The sequence below is a fragment of the Caretta caretta genome, chromosome 28 (assembly GCF_965140235.1).
Source record: "Caretta caretta isolate rCarCar2 chromosome 28, rCarCar1.hap1, whole genome shotgun sequence".
NCBI lineage: Eukaryota > Metazoa > Chordata > Testudines > Cheloniidae > Caretta > Caretta caretta.
In genome coordinates, this window is record NC_134233.1 from 13,801,384 (window position 1) to 13,820,586 (window position 19,203).

The following is a 19,203-nucleotide window of genomic DNA, read 5'->3' on the forward strand; positions in this document are numbered from 1 at the left end:
AGGAAGGTGTTGGGATTCCTACAAGAGATCTCTCCCTTGACCCTGCTCGGGGCAGCATCTCCTGTATCAGTCTGTGGCTAGTAGGTGTGTGATGGATCTGCTGGGAGAGAGGAGGGGTGTCTCTTCGCCCCCTCACCCTGGTATTTCCTGGGTGCTCTGAGCGGGGTGGGGGTGGGACTCTGTTGGCTGCGGTCCACCCAGAGTTTCCGTTTGATTGGCTCCTCTCCTCCACGAATAGTGGGGCTGTGAGTGGGGCAGCAGGTCCTGAGTGTGGGGCTCTTGCTCTTTCAGGGGCCGGTGACCTTCGAGGAGGTGGCTGTGTATTTCACCAGGGAAGAGGGGGCTCTGCTGGACCCCGCTCAGAGAGCCCTCTCCAGAGACGTCATGCAGGAGACCTATGAGAATGTGACCTCGCTGGGTAAGGGTTCCTGTCCCCTCGGTTCTTGGAAGGGGAACGGAAGAGATGAGGTTCACGCCACCCCCACAATGCCACCTCTGCTCTGTCCTGTTCCAGCATCACCCCAGCATGCCCGTGACACACACACGACCAGAGACCCTCCCCTGCTGCTGAACGCTGTGGGAAGAGAGCACAGGAGCAGAATCGCACAGTGTCAAATATCTCCTGTTTGCACAAGTAAAACGAGGGGTTAGGTCCAGCATAACGAACAGAAGCTTCCTACCCCTGGCCTTCTCTCAAACCCTGAGCCTTCTCCACCCAGACCAGAATGTGCTTGGGGTGTAAGAAGCAGGCTGCTGGGGTCAGAGCGGCTGGTCCAGGGTTACTGATCACACAGACCTTGAATGGTGGCTGGGGGAATCCAGACAAGGGAGCTCCAGCAGCAGAACATTGAAACTCAGCCAGGATTACAGATGACACAACTCCTCACTGCTCCGGATTGCCCCGTGCATGGGACAATGTCTTCGGTTGCTGGTGAAAATCCTTGAGACCTGGAGAGTTGCTCCCCCCATCCCCATGTGCACTAGCCACAATCTCTCTTCTCTGCAGACTTGGTTTTTTGAGTCCCTCATTCCTGAAGTCACATGACCCCGATTCTTATTTTTCACATTCTGCTTTTCTAGACTATTTAGAGTCTGTTGCTTCTGAATGATAGTTTCTAATTTCCCAGTGTTCTCCACACCCAGGGATTTTCCTACTCCCTCCCATTGCACTGGACTCACTAGGTTCCCTGGTATTTAAGAACGGCCACACTGGGACAGAGCAAAGGTCCATCTAGCCCAGTGTCCTGTCTTCCGACAGTGACCAGCGCCGGGTGTCCCAGAGGGAATGAACAGAACAGGGAATCATGAAGTGATTCATCTCCTGTCACCCATTCACAGCTTATGACAAACAGAAGTTAGGGACACCATCCCTGCCCATCCTGGCTAATAACCAGTCATGGACCTGTCCTCAATAGATTTCTCATGGTGTGTGTTTTTTTTTTTTTTTGTAACCCTATTATAATCTTGGCCTTGACAACGTCCTCTGGCAAGGAGTTCCCCAGGTTGACTGTGCGTTGTGTGAAGAAATACTTCCTTTTGTTTCTTATAAACCTGCTGCCTATTAATTTGATTAGGTGATTCCTAGTCCTTGTGTTCTGAGGAGGAGTAAATAACACTTCCTTCTTTACTTTCTCCACAGCAGACATGCTTTTATAGACCTCTCTCATATGCCCTCTTGTCTCTTTTCCAAGCTGAAAAGTCCCAGTCTTACATATCTCTCCTCATACAGAAGCTGTTTCATACTCCTAGTCCGGGTTTTTTTTCCCTTTTCTGAACCTTTTCCAATTGCAATGTATCTTTCTTGAGATGGGCCGACCACATCTGCACACAATATTCAAGATGTGGGCGTACCATGGATTTATAGAGAGGCAAGTTATGTACTGTCTTATTATCTATCCCTTTCTTAATGATTCCCAACACCCTGTTCGCTTTTTGACTGCCTCTGCACCCTGAGTGGATGTTTTCAGAGAACTATCGACAATGACTCCAAGATCCCTCTCTTGAGTGGAAACAGCTAATGTAGACCCCATCATTTTATATGTATAGTTGGGATTATGCTTTCCAATGGGCTGCACTAGGTGCTATCCTGACATCTAGGACTGCTGAGATCCTGCATTCAGTGATATCCCTGCCCTTCCTGTTCCCTTTCTCCACTGAACCCCACCAGCCCATTCTTAGTGTTCCCAGCTTCCCCAGGACTCTCTCATTGTGTCTGGACCTCTCTCTCTCTCTGCAAGAAGCAGTTCCAGGGAGACTTGTCCTCTGTCTGGAGTCTTCAACTTCTGGGACATGGATTTACTTTCTCTGTGTTTTAGGAGATGCTTTGAAATTGAGTGTCTGTGACATTAACCACAGTGCAATCTTGACTGGTTGAACAGCTGTTTCCCCTCAGTTGCCCAAGCTGGGGTAGTTTTACACTGCTTTACTGTGAGAACAGCCACTCCTGGGCAGTTAACACCCAGTCTCCAGCATGTAACTCGCTGCCAGCTACACAGTATTGAGCGCTGTTAGTCAGCGACTCACGAATTACAGTGCACCACAGGAGAACCCCAGAAAATTCTCTGGTCCCGGACTTTTGTGCATCTTTCACTGTCCAGCACACTACTGAACGACGCAAGGTCATATGAAGTCTGTCATTTCATCAGTGGAAAATGACACGTGCCAGCCTTGTTATCCCAAATGGATTTTCCAGCACACTTTAATCCCAACACACTGGTTAGATGAAACAATAAAATGAGATGGCTAACTACCGGCAAAAAAACCATATTAATTGACTACAGGTAATGAGGTATAAAAGCCAGAATTGTTTACAAAAGAAATGCAAGATAAAACCCAAACGAACATCTAAGTTAACAAGCTAAAACGGATACAAAGCAAATGTTTCTCTCACCATATCCTGAGGCAGGCTGGCTGTCCTTTCAGCCAGAAGTCCCCCTAATTCGCCCCTGCTGCCAAGTTCAGTTTCTTCAGGAGCTGTCATGAGCAGAGGAAAAGGGGGAGAGAGAGAGTCTCAAGCATTTTCCTCCCCTCTTTTTATAATTCAGTCCTTTGTAGGACAAACAACTTCAGTTCTCAGCTGAGTCATGGTGACCGGCTGTCTGTTGTAGATATGAGCTTCAAGTGGTCCCTGTGAAGGAATGTAAATGTCTTCTTCACACCTTCCCCCTCCTGGAGAATGGCAATTTGACCAGCTGCTTGCCTTGCTGTCTCTGAGGAACTGGTCTGAGGGTGTTCCCCAGAATTGTAACTTTTTCACCAATATGATACAGTAAAATCTCATCATTTTACATAGTGTTGCTACACATATTTTAACAGGAGGATAATATTCTATAGATTATGCATTTTCAAATGATACCTCAAACGAGCCATACTATGTAAATAATCGATCATAGTTTTCTAGAAGAGTGAACATAGGGGTTGTGACAGGGTCAGGCCAGATGGCTAAGTAGGTCCCTTTTCCTTGGGTAAAGTAACAGAACAATCAGGAACCTTCTGGAGACCAGTAAGACAGGCTGATTAGAACACCTGCAACCAATCAAGAAGCTACTTGAATCAATTGAGGCAGGCTAATCAGGGCACCTGGGTTTTAAAAAGGAGCTCACCTCAGTTGGTGAGGTGCGTGTGAGGAGCTGGGAGCAAGGGGCGCGAGGAGCTGAGAGTGAGACCATGGACTGTTGGAGGACTGAGGAGTACAAGCATTGTCAGACACCGGGAGGAAGGTCCTATGGTGAGGATAAAGAAGGGGTTGGGAGGAGGCCATGGGGAAGTAGCCCAGGGAGTTGTCGCTGTCGCACAGCTGTTCCAGGAAGCACTCTAGACAGGTGCATTCCACAGGGCCCTGGGCTGGAGCCCGGAGTAGAGGGCGGGCCCGGGTTCCCCCCAAATCCTCCCAACTCCTGGTCAGACACAGGAGTCGTCAGCCTAAACTGTGGGTTCAGAAAAACGGCCAAGCTGAGGGCTGCTGTGAAGCTCCAAGGCGAGCAAATCCGCCCATAAGCGCAAGACCCACCAAGGTAGCGCAGCAACTTTGTCACAGGGTACAGACTGTGCCTGTCTGTGTGTGTTCCCAGCGGATATGTGGGTATTTCAATCCCTCATAAGCAGAGTGCTCAGCATCTTCAGGGACCCAGGGAGCTGGTCCTGGGAATTCACTGGTTTACTAGGTGTGACACTGTAGGGAATTGTGAGAGACTTTAATCATAATAATTAATAATAAAATACCAATATGATGAAATTGCAATGGATCATGCTAGATATGCCATGTAAGGTGTCAGTGAAAATGCTATGATTTTCCAAGTATGATCATTTTGTTTCTATGTTTTGTACCCCCTTTGTGTTGTGAGTTATAGACATGTAGGGTATATCTGTATTTCCAGACTTGTGCAGTGTTTCTGGGTGACACCCCCGGACAGACTGGCATCAGCACTGCCGAGCCTCTTCACTGGCCTGTCAAGGGTCATCAGCTGTACAATGAGCCCATGAAAAGAACCAAGGGGATACAGCTATTGAGTCAGCAAGACATGCAGGGGTATGCCTGTGTACTGAGACCTCCAGGGCTTTTCCATGCCATGTGCTGTGAAGCTTGTGTTTGGGACACAGGAAGTACAAGCCACAAGGCAAAGGGAATAGAAAGGGCAGCTGCATCATCTTCATTTTCTCTTCAATCCCTCTTCCTACCTCTGGAGCAACTTCTCTGCAAACTGAAGCCTTGAACAAAGGACTGTGGATGTGTTCCAGACGGACTTTCAAGCCAGGAACTCACCAATACTGTGAAGAACCCGATCTATAGATTTCTGAATGTATCTGACCTTTCCTTCTTTCCTTTAGTTTAGAGGCTAAAGGATTGGCTGGCAGCCTGGTATTTTGGGTAAGATCCAAACCTTTTTTTTAAGGTCAGGCTTGACAAAGCCCTGGCTGGGATGATTTAATTGGGGATTGGTCCTGCTTTGAGCAGGGGGTTGGACTAGATGACCTCCTGAGGTCCCTTCCAACCCTGAGATTCTATGATTCAAACCTGTGCTGACCTGGTAATATGGCTGACCCTTTGGGGTCAGAAGATTGTGTTTCTGTGACCAGAATTTTTAAATAAGCTCTCACTGTACCGAACATAGGTGCTGATTGGGAGTCAGAGAACTGGAATGCAATAAAGGGGGCTGTGTGATCTTTTTCAGCTTCTCAATAACCAGTGTGGGGGATCAGAAGCATAGTTTGTGAGTGGTCGGTGATTTTAACTTCAGTGTTAGCCATCAGTTCTGGGAGCATCTTCTCTCCCTTTTTTAGCCTGCCCTGACCTTAGCGTTTTCAGTCAGGACTCCCCAAGGCACACCAGGTCACACTAAGCACTGAATGTTTTGTTTTTTTTATGACAGAGTCTTATGCAATCACCTGAACTCCTTTGTTTTCTTTCATCTGAGCAGGGTTTCCCATTTCCAAACCTGATGTGTTTTCCCAGCTGGAACAAGGGGAAGAGCCATGGGTCTCAGAGCTCCAGGGTTCAGAGGAAAGACAGACCCTGAGAGCTCCCTGCAAAGGTGAGGAAACATGAAACCAACTCAGAATCTGTAAGTGCCTGAAGGAAACATATGGGATGCCCTACAAAGCCCTTGGGAGGTCACTCAGTTCATTATTGTCTCTAGCAGGGGTCATAACCTCAGGGTAACTATAGCTCATGGCTTCCTGTAGATCCTAGCAGACATCAGGCAGTAGCTTCCTCCCTTCCCCCCATGAATTTGGATGGGATGTGAAGGCTGAATTGATCCCCTCCTCTCTCCCATTTAGGGGAAGTGTTTGGAGGAGTTCAGTTCCTGTTTTTATTTGACCTCTCTCCAGCACTTTTTTTCGTTGGCCTTCCCCTTTCCATCCCTGTTTGAGGTTTCTGTCTCTACCGCAGCAGGTGATGCGATGGCATGTGAGAAAGAGGAGCAGAATTCTCAGCAGGAAGATGCTGGGCAAGTGGATAAACACAGAGCATTATCACAGAGATCGAAAAGGAACGTGTCCAGGAGTCATGAGAGGCCCTATGAATGCCGTGAGTGTGAGAACCTTCAATCGCAGCTCAAACCTTGTTACTCATCAGAGAACCACACAGGGGAGAGGCCCTATGAATGCTGTGAGTGTGGGAAAACCTTCTCTTGGCACTCAGCCCATGTTAGCCATCCAAGAATCTGCACAGGAGATCAACACCATAAAAACCTCTAGGGCTATCCGTACTTTTTTTCTTTAATACTTTTCCTGATTCCCACATAGTAACTTTTAAAGTTGTTTGAACTGTTTGCAGCACCGTTATCCCTCAGCGTGTCCAAATGAGTGGCCCATTTTTGCCTTTTGCAGTTCACCCTGTTTTGAGGTGGACCCATTTGTCCTTCCTATCTACTCCATTGTCTCATGAATAATTTGAGTGTGCCCTTCCTATCAGGAACCAGGGAGCATCACATCTATACCATTCCTCCTATTGCAAAATTATTGTTCGGAATCACCAATGATTCAGATTATATCATTGCCAGTTGTTCTCACGTTGCTCTGGGTTGTGCTGAAGAGCAGTTATATTGGGAACTTTCCCAATTATATTTAAAGGAAGAGGAGCAGGGGCAGGAAAAGAAGTGTCATTTCAGCCTCTGTGACACTGGAAGGAGATGGGGTGACTCAGAGATTCCCTCCTTCCCCATCACTCCAGACCTGTTAACTCTGCATGGCTCAGACAGGAGGGATCTTCATCACATTCTATCCCTCCACTTCTCAAAGTGTCACGTGATGAAGCGTTGTCAAGGTTCCTCCCCCACTCTGAACTCCAGGGTACAGATGTGGGGACCTGCATGAAAACCTCCTAAGCTTATCTTTACCAGCTTAGGTCAAAACTTCCCCAAGGTACAAAATATTCCACCCGTTGTCCTTGGACTGGCCGCTACCACCACCAAACTAATACTGGTTACTGGGGAAGAGCTGTTTGGACGCGTCCTTCCCCCCAAAATACTTCCCAAAACCTTGCACCCCACTTCCTGGACAAGGTTTGGTAAAAAGCCTCACCAATTTGCCTAGGTGACTACAGACCCAGACCCTTGGATCTTAAGAACAATGAACAATCCTCCCAACACTTGCACCCCACCTTTCCTGGGAAATGTTGGATAAAAAGCTTCACCAATTTGCATAGGTGACCACAGACCCAAACCCTTGGATCTGAGAACAATGAAAAAGCATTCAGTTTTTTACAAGAAGACTTTTAATAAAAAATAGAAGTAAATAGAAATAAAAAAATCCCCCCTGTAAAATCAGGATGGTAGATATCTTACAGGGTAATTAGATTCAAAAACATAGAGAACTCCTCTAGGCAAAACCTTAAGTTACAAAAAAGATAGATAGACAGAAATAGTTATTCTATTCAGCACAATTCTTTTCTCAGCCATTTAAAGAAATCATAATCTAACACATACCTAGCTAGATTACTTACTAAACGTTCTAAGACTCCATTCCCGTTCTGTCCCTGGCAAAAGCAGCATACAGACAGACACAGACCCTTTGTTTCTCTCCCTCCTCCCAGCTTTTGAAAGTATCTTGTCTCCTCATTGGTCATTTTGGTCAGGTGCCAGCGAGGTTACCTTTAGCTTCTTAACCCTTTACAGGTGAGAGGAGCTTTCCCCTGGCCAGGAGGGATTTCAAAGAGGTTTACCCTTCCCTTTATATTTATGACAAGCGTTCTCAGCTGTCTGTGCTTGGAGACGATGCTTTGACTTCTTTAATCCTATATCAGAGTCGCTATGCCTGGAGATGAAAGTGTCAAAAACCTGGAAGGGGAATTCAGATGGATCCCAAGCACCGTGTGATCATTTGGAGTTTAAATCCCAGGTTCCATCAATTGGTAAAGCCACTTCTGGCAAGGGGGCTGTTTTGTCCCCCATTATGGGGGATGCTAGGTTACTAAAAAATTTTTAAATAACCTAACTAATTCTATGGCATGGGGAATGGTCCCCTTCATGATGCAGATGTTGAGGAAATAGAAGTGGGTTTTTTATTGAATTTATCCTTTGTAGGTGCTAAAAAAAAGTGTATGAAATGAAAGCAGTGTTGGAAATCTAATAGCTGCAGAAAAATAGCTAGTTTTGAATAGAAACTCCAGCTCTGATAACTAACAGGCCTGTATCCAGTCCCTTGCCTGGAATTGTGCCACCAAATTAAAGAAAAGCTGGGTATGTTTCAGGAAGCCATTCCTCACTAACACAGCTGAGATTTTGAGTGCTTTTGTAAAGGATTCTACTTCAAAGAAGTGTACATTTATCCTAACCAAGGCCAAGGATTTGGAAAGAACTGGGGTTGAATGAGTACACGCTCCGTTCTCGGTTTCCATCCCAGTAAAAGAAGCTCTGGTGACCAAAGACCCAAGGAAAACTGTTTGTTTGTACAACTCACTGATTACAGATCCAAAGCATGCCAGGGTTAGATTGAGAACAATCATCCTTCACCATTTGGATCCAAAGAGAGAGAGTGCTTCATAGGACATTCCCTCCTCATGGATTCCAAACTGGGTGCCTGATTGGGTAATGTCAAAGTCAGATTCAGGACTCACATAATTTGTCAGACCACTCTGTTTATTAGCAAAGCACTTTGCCAATGCACCCAGATATGGGAGCCCCCTGCAAAGGCTCAAGCTAACTTATTTATACAGATAAGCCAATTTAACATAAGAGACAAAAGGAAGCAGAAACTGACAAATATACATACATATCTTACTTGCATACTAATGTTTACCAATCTCCCAGCTCAGTAGGAGCTCTAAGTTAATTAGTTTGAGGACCCATTGTCTCACACTCCTTAATGTTTCTCTTCTTGACAACTATATTTCAACAAACCCTTCAAGTAGCATTTCTTTAATGAATTCTAATTTCAATATAATTCATTCTATTTTCACAGAAACAAGGACTTTCAGGCTGTGGAAATGATGGTAACCAATGAGGCAACGAACGTGTCCGGTTCCAATTTCAGACTTCCAGATACTCGCATGTTGAGTCCTGATTCTCTGGTTTTGTGTCTGATGCTCCGGCTTCACAATAAAGCTGATGTTGGCACAGCTGCCCCCATGTAGCTGCACTGGTGTAGCATGCTATTACAGATGCTCTAAGCCAATGGGAGAGATCTCTCCCGTCGGACTTCATTAGTCCAGCCCCCTCAAGCTATATGTCCTGCTGACGTAGCGCTATCTACACAGGGCGTTAGGGCTGTGTAACTACATTGCTCAACTCTGGATTTTTCACACCCCTGAGCAATATAGTTATACCGATAAATGCCTTTAGTGTAGGACAGTTTTCTCTTGTGTTTTATGCATTTACATCCCTTCTCCTCTACCTCCTCCTACTTTGAAAGATTAAAAAGTGTGAAAAGAGAGATTTTTTTTTTCCTCGTGGTGCAAACATTCCCACATAGGAGACCCCTTCCACCAACACACATGGCAGAAGAACCAGCGATATATGAACTCAGAGAATTGGTTGGGACCTACGTTGGGACAAACCAGAACTAGAGGAAAGGTTCAGTTGTTGGCAACGGGGATTAAAAGAAAATGAACTCGTATGACAAGAATTTGAGCTCTTTGAATATGTTATTGTTTCCAATGAAAATGAATTGATTGGTTAAAGAGTAGGAGACTAATTGTGTGATAATCTGAATCACTTTGTAAAACAAAGTGTCTTGTTTTTTGTTTTGTTAGTCATACAGGAAGTGACAGCTGATCTTGAAAAGTTAATTTGCTTTAATTTACCCCCTGTAGTGTAAGGAGTTCTGGTAGAAAACCTCACTCCAATGGTTGGGGTGGAAGAATGTGTGTGAGAGTGTATAAGTGAATATTGGCCCAGTATAGATTTTAAATTTTTGTGTTTCAAATAGAACTTACTTTGCTTAGTTTCAAAGTCTATTTCTAGTGAAAGCAAAATTATTCGAAGAGACAATTTGTAGAAGTTTTTACAAGTTCTTACACTTAGACTGTAAGGGTCACTGACTTCCCCACTTCTCTAATTTGCAAAGGAAAGTCATCTGTCATAGGATGTGTTCAGCAGGTAGGAAAGTTGCAGTCCTCAACCACCAAGGAAAGGGCTGAAGTCCATTACCTTTTAGGTCAATAAGCCATCTAAAGTCTGGTCTATGCTGAAAGGCGATGTTGACGTAGCCACCTCTCTCAGGGGTGTGAAAAGTCCACTCCACTGAGAGAAGTAGTTAATGTGACCTCAGCCCCAGCGTAGACAGTGTTAGGTTGTCAGAAGAATACTTCCAGTGTTTGAAGTATAGACAGAGCCTGAGACAGACTGATCCCCTATGGGAAGTGAGTCATGACATGAATTCCAATTTTGACCCATTTCCCTGTATGTGAGAGAGGTACTAGTATGGAGGGCTGAGCCAGCTGTCCGATCGCCTGGTTCCTCAACTGTAGCTACAGCTCTTAGTACCCATCCACCCAAAGACTGAGAGAAATGGAGAGTTCCAACTGTTGTTATTTTAGTCTCTTATTGTTCCTTTCTCTGTTTTTTGTGCTGGCCTTTCTATTATATCAGGGTGTAATGGTATAGCTCTGTTCATGTTGTGACAAAGCTCTGTCCTTGTCTCTATGGGTCCCACGTTTCCTGGTGGATTTTGCTAGCCTCAGAGGCTCACTGTGACCCTCCACGTAGCCCTTCTCTCTCTCTAGAGGCAAGGGCCACAGCTTACTGAGCCATCATAAGCTAGCAAGGGAGGTGAGGAGAAGCAACCCTCCCTCGCACAATCTCTGTTTCCCAGTATCCATGATAAATCAGGAAGGGGAGGGGAGGGGGGAGCCCGGGCCCGCCCTCTACTCTGGGCTCCAGTTCAGGGACCCTAAAAGTAGCAGCTATGGTAGCTGACTTTTGGGAAATAGGACGTGTACAATTCCCTGGGCCGCTTCCCCACAGCAGCCCCCACTCAGTATCTCCTTCGCTGTTACCTCAGGGCCTCCTTCCTTGCACCTGATGTGGATTTGTACTGCTTGGTTCCTCCAACAGCACGGCTTCCTCCTACAGATCCTGACACATGCGCCTCACTGATGAACTGGGAGGCTTTTCACGAGTTCCAGCCAGGCCTTGATGGGCTTCACGTGTTCCAATCAACCTAGCTATCTCCACTGCTTTCTAGAAGGATCTTAATTGGCCCAAGGTGTCTTGATTAACCTGAAACAACTGCCGTTTGGTTACCATGGTACCAAGGATTTGTTTAGCCTGGGGTTAACATACCTGTTCCTCACTACTTTACTATAGCCGTCTTGCCTTGCCCCGTTGCAATGTGTGACAAAAGCTTATTTGTGCCAATTGGCAAAGGGGTCACTGTCATTCACAAGCAACTGCTGTCTCAGACCTGACAAATTCACCACACCTAGGACCCAGAGCAGCGGTGGTGGAATCTTCCTTACAGTGGGGGGGGCCACCGGCGTCCGAACTGTGACGCCCCCATGACACCCCTTTCCCCCCAGCCCTCACTCACTCCGCCCCTTCTCCCTGAGGCCCCAATCTCACACCGCCCCTTCTCCCTGATGCCACCCCTCCCTCCGAGGCCACACCCACAGAACGCCCCTTCCCCCAAGGCTCCACCTTGTTCCCCCCTCCGTCGTCCGTTCTTAGAGCTGCTAAAAAGTGCTGGGCCCATGGCCCTCTAAACCCCCCTCGTCCTGCACCCTGACACACAGCCAGGCAGGCAGCAGTGTGTGTGAGTGTGTGTATGTGACAGAGACTGCTGGGCTGTGCTGAGCCAGTGCGGGAAGTGGGGGCTGATGTCGGGGCTGTCCCCCTCCCCCTGACTCAGGACTGGGGTGTCCTGCTCTCCCTGACTCAGGACTGGGGTGTCCCAGTCCCCCTGACTCAGGACTGGGGTATCCCGCTCCCCCTGACTCAGGACTGGTTGCTTCCAGCAGCTGTCTGAACTTAGGGACAGCGTGCCAACACACTCACTCTTCCACAACACACACGCTCCCCGAACACACACACTGTCTGTCCCCAACACACACACACTCTCTGCCCACCACGCCCACGGCAGCTGAAAAGCAGCTGGCAATCGAGTCGGATGCCCATGGAACAATGGGATAGAGAAACCTGCCTCGTGTGGCTGCCCACGAGGCATTGCAAACCCTTCCCAAAGCACCCTGCGGCCAGTTGCACAGTGGGATAGCGTCCCACAATGCACTGCTCTCTGTGGCGATCCAAGAGCTGCTAGCCTGGATGCGCTCCGGTGACACAAGCAGCCTAGTGTGGACATGCAACAGCGGCTTAATTAAAACGCTTTAACTAAAGCAGCATAACTCTGTCGTGTAGACGTAGCCTGGCTCCCACTGGGGCCAAGGATGCTCAGGCACTGAAACTGAAGAGCCACAACTTCCTCCGTAGTTGGCAGGATTCAAACCTGCACAGGGAGACCCCCCACAAGGGGTTTTGAGTCCACCACCTTAACCACTCAGCCACAACTACTTGCTTTATAGAGCGCTCTCACGACACTCTAGTTCTTTTCTCACTGAGTGATCGTTTCCAATTGTTTCCTCAGACCAGCGTCCACAACACACTCACTGCTGTGCTGTTGTGTAAGTGTGCCCAGGGCTGAACAAGAATTCCTGCTCGTTTCCCTTCTGGCTGGAGCATGAGGAGAGTGTGTTTGTGGCCAGTGATGTTGCTGTAGATTGTTGTAAAATTCCTGCCTCGATAATTCAGACAGTCCCTTTCCCGTCATATCCCCAGTACATCAGTGACTGTAATAGCAGGGGGCAGGTTTTCTGTGGGGCACAGAGCTTTGCCAGGGGGTTGGTGTCTCCTTCCTTTCCTCACCCTGGAGGAAACTCAGCTTTTCATTCCATCTTTAATGTGTCATGGAATAACAACAGCAGCATGAAGAAAGAGGTGGGCAGGGTGGGCCTCAGGGGAGGGGCACAGAGGTGCAAGTGGTGGGCAGGGCAGGACGGAGAGGCACGGGTGGCAGGCTGGGTGGGTCTCATGGGTGGGGCTGAGAGGTGGGAGCGGCGGCCAGGGTGGGTCTCAGGGGAGGGGTCAGAGAGGTATGGGTGGCGGGCAGACCTTGGGGTAGGGGGCGGAGAGGAATGAGCAGCCGGCAAGGAGGCCTCGGGGAGAGAGGAGCGAGCGAAGGGTGGACCAGCAGGCCTCAGCCGAAGAGGCAGAGTGGGGTGGGAAGAAGTCCTCCTGTTAACCCACTGCTATCTACACTGGGATTAGGCTGATATAACTGCATTGCTCAGGGAAGGTAAAATTTTTAACACCCCAAAGTAATGTTGTTACTGACTTAATTTTGTAAGATAGACCTGTCCAAAGAATCACACACACACCTTGGGAGTAAAACTTCACCCGCTTCTCTGCTTTACAGAATCGAAACACAAGAAACGCTTGTCAGGGCCCAGTGCGGGTTGGCAGGGAGTCAGGTGTGGGCAGACACCATACATTAGCCAGATGAAGGCACCATGGATTAGCTGGTTTAAGGCACCTGTCTTCAAAACAGGAGATCCTGGGTTCAACTCCCAGTAGTGGCTTTTAAGGCACCTGATACTGGCTCCTATCAGAAGACAAATAACAGAGTTAGATGGACCTTTGGTCTAGCCCATTGTAGCCATTCTTGTTGTTTAAATTACACTCAGAGGCACTGATAATAGAGTGACTGAAAGTTTGGGTGTGAAGGGCTGATAGGCCAGTGTTCCAGTCCCCTCGCAAACGACCCCCTCCCTCTGGGACAGGGGCAGGTCCGAGCTCTCACACCAAGTGGCTCAGTGGGGCTGCCAGAATCTGTGGGCGGCTCATTCAGTTTATGCCGAGGGTTGAGTCCTGCTTTGTGCACCGTGTCTGAGAATGAAAATCCTAAACCTCCCTTTGAAATAAAGAATACAGCAGCACCTGTTTTGTCACTGCCCCGAAACAGACAGAGAAATGGAGAAATGCCATTGAGTCCAGGGGAATACTTCACTGCGGTTTTACCTTTTTCACTTGCCAAACTCCCGCCCAACCTTCTGGGCTCCTAGAGCAGGGTCCTGAGCCTGAGCCGAGACACGTACCCTGCAACTTTACAGCCCAAGCCGCTGTCCTGGATTAATGTGACACAGGCCACCCATGGGTGAATCATCGCACTGTAGACATATCCCAACGATATGTCTCCACAGCGATTAAAACACCCAGGGCACCTGTCCCAGAGCCCGGGGCAGTTAACTCAGGCTTATGGGCCTGGGGCTGCAGGGCTATAAAATGACAGTGGAGCCAGATGGGCTTGAGCCCAATCTCTGAGGCCCACGAGGGGTGAGGGTTTCCGACCCCAGGCTTCAGCATGAACACCAATATCTGCACCCCAGTTTTGAGCCCCACAGCTTGAGCTCCAGGAGCCCAAGTCAGGTGACCCAGGCCAGCCCTGCTGCCATCTTCATCCCGGGAGAGAGGGACTCTACGGGGACCTCTCCATTGCAGTGTCAGCCCAGGGGTGGCAGGCTGTGCTCAAAGCAGCACCCTGGAAGCCCCATAGTCACCACTCTCATAGAATTAAGGTACAATTTGTACAGAGTCGGCCTGGTGAGCTATCATTGTAAAAGTCGTGATCTGTTGAAGGCTAATACCTGGGTGGATGGTGTGTGCTAGGCTTGTCTGGGAAGTGGTGGAGTTTTGCTCTGGGTGCGTCACTGAAATATGTGACGAGGCTGGGAAATGGCCACCGCCAGCCTTTCCGGTGTGACGCTGGAGGAGCCAGACTCGCTGCTGGCTCAGTGAAGGTATCCACGCTCCCAAGGACTCTCCCAGGAACCGTGTACAATGCGGACTCCTCCGAGACAGCCCAGAGACAATGGACACTGCTTGACTCACATCAAGGCAGAGGAACTTTCTAGCAAGTTGGAAGAGGGGAAGAGACGTCATGACTTGGCCTCTCTCCCCTGCAATTCAACACCTGGCAACACATCTGGAGGACAAAGACTGAACTGAAATAATTCAGAGATCAGAAGAGAATAATAATAATCCATTCAAATGAAAGTCCCCAAACAGACTAGAATTGGTTTCCCAGCAGAAAATTTTCAATTTTGTTTTCCCAGTCAGACCTCGCCAAGGGAAGCAGAGAGAAAATGTTTGAGTTGCTTCCTCCAGAGCACCTTGACCTAGACACGCTAGCTGTGGGTCACTGTCGTGGCTGAGGTGGGGGCGTTTTAATTATTTGGGCTGGTCCCAGGGTGTTTGGGGGACATTATGAGGCTGTTACCTTTTGAGATAAATACTAAGAAACAAAGAACTCTTTGAGAAATCTGGGATTTAGACGTGTTTTATTGACAGCAAGGGAGGTCTGAGTTCCTGAGAAGGTTTTTGTTTACAGGAAGCAATGTGGCTTGTACCAAAGGGGAGATGGTTGTTTGTGAAGGAGGGGAGAAGACAAAATGCACACAATGAGGATGGGATTCAAACCCATGCATGCAAAGCACAATGATTAGCAGCCCACCACTTTAACCACTTGGCCACCTCATATGAGCTGCCAAAGAAGGGACAGGAGGAGAAATCTAAGGCCAGCAGAGGTAGGAACAATAAGGAGTTTTTAAATACGAAGTGTAAGGAAGGCCTGAATGACCTCCCCCCTCACATCTAGTGATGAGCTGGGGGAAAGACTTCAGGAACAGACCGTGTTTACATAGACAGGCCTCCTCTGCCTAGGTATGCAGCAAGTATCCTTTGAATAAAAAAACAAACAAACAAAATATAAAGGTAATTTTTTGGTTTTCCTGCAGTCAGCCAAAAAAAATGTGAAAAGAAAGGGGCATTTTTAAGCAATCATCTGTCCCCACCCAGGGGCTGGGGAATGCTTATTTTCTTTTTCAGACACTTTCTGGGCAAGCTGGTGCCAGTGGAAGAAAACCCAGAACGCCGTGGGTCCCCTGTCGCAACAAAACATTGTGTTCTGTGTTTGTCTTGTTGTTACTGTTATTTTGGTGGATATTGTAAATTCTTCAGGCGTGACACCCCCTTTTAATTGGGCATGTCGTGCTGCCCCTTTCGGGGCCAAGGGAAAATGTACCCTAATTCAACCTCTTCCACCCTCTACTCCGCCACCTCCCTCCAAATTCTCTGTGACACCCCCATTCCCACGGTGGTCTACCCCCATCCAGAGACCTGTGGTTCTTAATGCAGCTGGTTTACAAATGACTATCGCTCTGTTCCCCACTGACTGGTCTCTCAGTACAACATTTGATAACTGTTCTGTTTTCCAAAGTAGGTGAAAGAATGTTGCCATAAGTAATTTCAAACTCATTTGAATTGGATGGAGGGGAAATAAACACGAACATCCGAAAATGGCGAGCCCCCACAAATTACCTCTGGGAAGGCTGAAACTCACTGCAGGAAGCTGACTCAGTGTCTCGAATCCAATGCTTGGAATGTGCCTGGGGCTACTGGACGGAGTGGGATTACGTCAGGAATTTGAATCATAGACTCAAAGAATCATAGAATAACAGAGTTGGAAGGGACCTCTGGACGCCATCTAGTCCAACCCCCTGCCCAGAGCAGGACCAATCCCCACTAAATCATCCCAGCCAGTGCTTTGTCAAGCCTGACCTTAAAAACTTCTAAGGAAGGGGATTCCACCACCTCCCTAAGTAACGCATTCCAGTGTTTCACCACCCTCTTAGTAAAAAAGTTTTTCCTAATATCCAACCTAAACCTCCCCCACTGCAACTTGAGACCATTCCTCCTTGTCCTGTCATCTGCTATCACTGAGAATAGTCTAGATCCATCCTCTTTGGGTCCACCTTTCAGGTAGTTAAAAGCAGCTATGAAATCCCCCCTCATTCTTCTCTTCCGTAGACTAAACAATCCCAGTTCCCGCAGCCTCTCCTCATAACTCATGTGTTCCAGTCCCCTAATCATTTTTGTTGCCCTTCGCTGGACTCTCTCCAATTTTTCCACATCTTTCTTGTAGCGTGGGGCCCAAAACTGGACACAGTACTCCAAAAGAGGCCTCACCAATGTCGAATAGAGGGGAACGATCACGTCCCTTGATCTGCTGGCAATGCCCCTACTTATACAGCCCAAAATGCCATTGGCTTTCTTGGCAACAAGGGCACACTGTTGACTCATATCCAGCTTCTCATCCACTGTCACCCCTAGGTCCTTTTCTGCAGAACTGCTGCCAAGCCATTCGGTCCCTAGTCTGTGGCGGTGCATGGGATTTTTCTGTCCTAAGTGCAGGACTCTGCACTTGTCCTTGTTGAACCTCATCAGATTTCTTTTGGCCCAATCCTCCAATTTGTCTAGGTCCCTCTCTTTCCTATCCCTACCCTCCAGCGTATCTACCACTCCTCCCAGTTTAGTGTCATCCGCAAACTTGCTGAGGGTGCAATCCACACCATCCTCCAGATCATTAATGAACATATTGAACAAAACCGGCCCCAGGACCGACCCTTGGGGCACTCCGCTATATACCGGCTGCCAACTAGACATGGAGCCATTGATCACTACCCATTGAGCCCGACAATCTAGCCAACTTTCTACCCACCTTGTAGTGCATCCATCCAGCCCATACTTCTTTAACTTGCTGACAAGAATAGTGTGGGAGACCGTGTCAAAAGCTTTACTAAAGTCAAGGAACAACACGTCCACTGCTTTCCCTTCATCCACAGAACCAGTTATCTCATCATAGAAGGCAATTAGATAAGTCAGGCATGACTTGCCCTTGGTGAATCCATGCTGACTGTTTCTGATCACTTTCCTCTCCTCTAAGTGCTTCAGATTGATTCCTTGAGGACATGCTCCATGATTTTTCCGGGGACTGAGGTGAGGCTGACTGGCCTGTCGTTCCCAGGATCCTCCTTCTTCCCTTTTTTAAAGATGGGTACTACATTAGCCTTTTTCCAGTCTTCCGGGACTTCGCCCGATCACCATGAGTTTTCAAAGATAATGGCCAATGGCTCCGCAATCACATCCGCCAACTCCTTTAGCCCTCTCGGATGCAACACATCCGGCCTCATGGACTTGTGCAAGTCCAGCTTTTCTAAATAGTCCCGAACCACTTCTTTCTCCACAGAGGGCTGGTCACCTCCTCCCCATGCTGTGCTGCCCAGTGCAGCAGTCTGGGAGCTGACCTTGTTTGTGAAGACAGAGGCAAAAAAAGCATTGAGTACATTAGCTTTTTCCACATCCTCTGTCACCAGGTTGCCTCCCTCATTAGTAAGGGGCCCACACTTTCTATGGCTTTCTTCTTATTGCCAGCATACCTGAAGAAACCCTTCTTGATTTGCGCTTAGCTCAACTGATGGTTGGTTGGGAAATGTTATTCTAACCCGCGATCAGGGTTGGAAGGGACCTCAGGAGGTATCTAGTCCAACCTCCTTCTCAAAGCAGGACCAACCCCAACTAAATCATCCCAGCCAGGGCTTTGTCAAGCCAGGCCATATAAACCTCTAAGGATGGAGATTCCTCACCTCCCTAGATAACCCATTCCAGTCTTCACCACCCTCCTAGGGAAATAGTGTTTCCTAATATCCAACCTAGACCTCTCCCACTGCAACTTGAGACCATTACTCCTTATTCTGTCATCTGGTACCCCTGAGAACAGTCGAGATCCATCCTCTTTGGAACCCCCTTTCAGGTAGTTGAAAGCAGCTATCAAATCCTTCTCACTCTTCTCTTCTGCAGACGAAATAATCCCAGTTCCCTCGGCCTCTCCTCGTAAGTCATGTGTTCCAGTCCCCTGATCATTTTTGTTGCCCTCCCCTGGACTCTCTCCAATTTGTTTCTGTAGTGGGAGGGGGCTCTGAAAACTGGGCGCAATGCTCCAGATGTGGCCTCATCAGTGCCGAATAGAGGGGAATAATCACTTCCCTCAATCTGCTGGCAATGCTCCTCCTAATGCAGCCCAATATGACCAGTTACCCATATTGAATGCAGGCTCAGCAATATTTGATAAATTGGTTGCTGTCCATTCAGTCGGTTATTTCCTACTTATTCATAACTAATGAAGATGCTCTAAGGGGATGGGAGAGAGCCGTCCCATCCGTGTAGTTAATCCACCTCCCCAAGAGATGGGAGCTGTGTCAGTGGGAGAAGCTGTGTTGGTGGGTGGGCAAGCTGTGGGGTCTACATGTATAGATAAAGTTTAATCAAACCCCATTTTTAAAACCACCCATCGTCTGGGAATGGAAAAGGAGCTCTCTGAGTAGGGCCTGTCCTTCAAAATCCTTAAGATCACTGACTTGCCTATGCCAATGCCATG

The 19,203-nt window shown here is 48.0% G+C and overlaps 1 long non-coding RNA gene across 1 annotated transcript; it reads left to right on the forward strand.

The window, feature by feature from the left end:
* The first annotated feature begins 260 nt into the window (after positions 1–260).
* Positions 261–9,063, forward strand: LOC125629532 (uncharacterized). Its single transcript, XR_012666304.1, has 2 exons — positions 261–418; positions 8,902–9,063. It is a non-coding gene; the product is annotated as an uncharacterized LOC125629532 (long non-coding RNA).
* Positions 9,064–19,203: the final 10,140 nt, after the last annotated feature.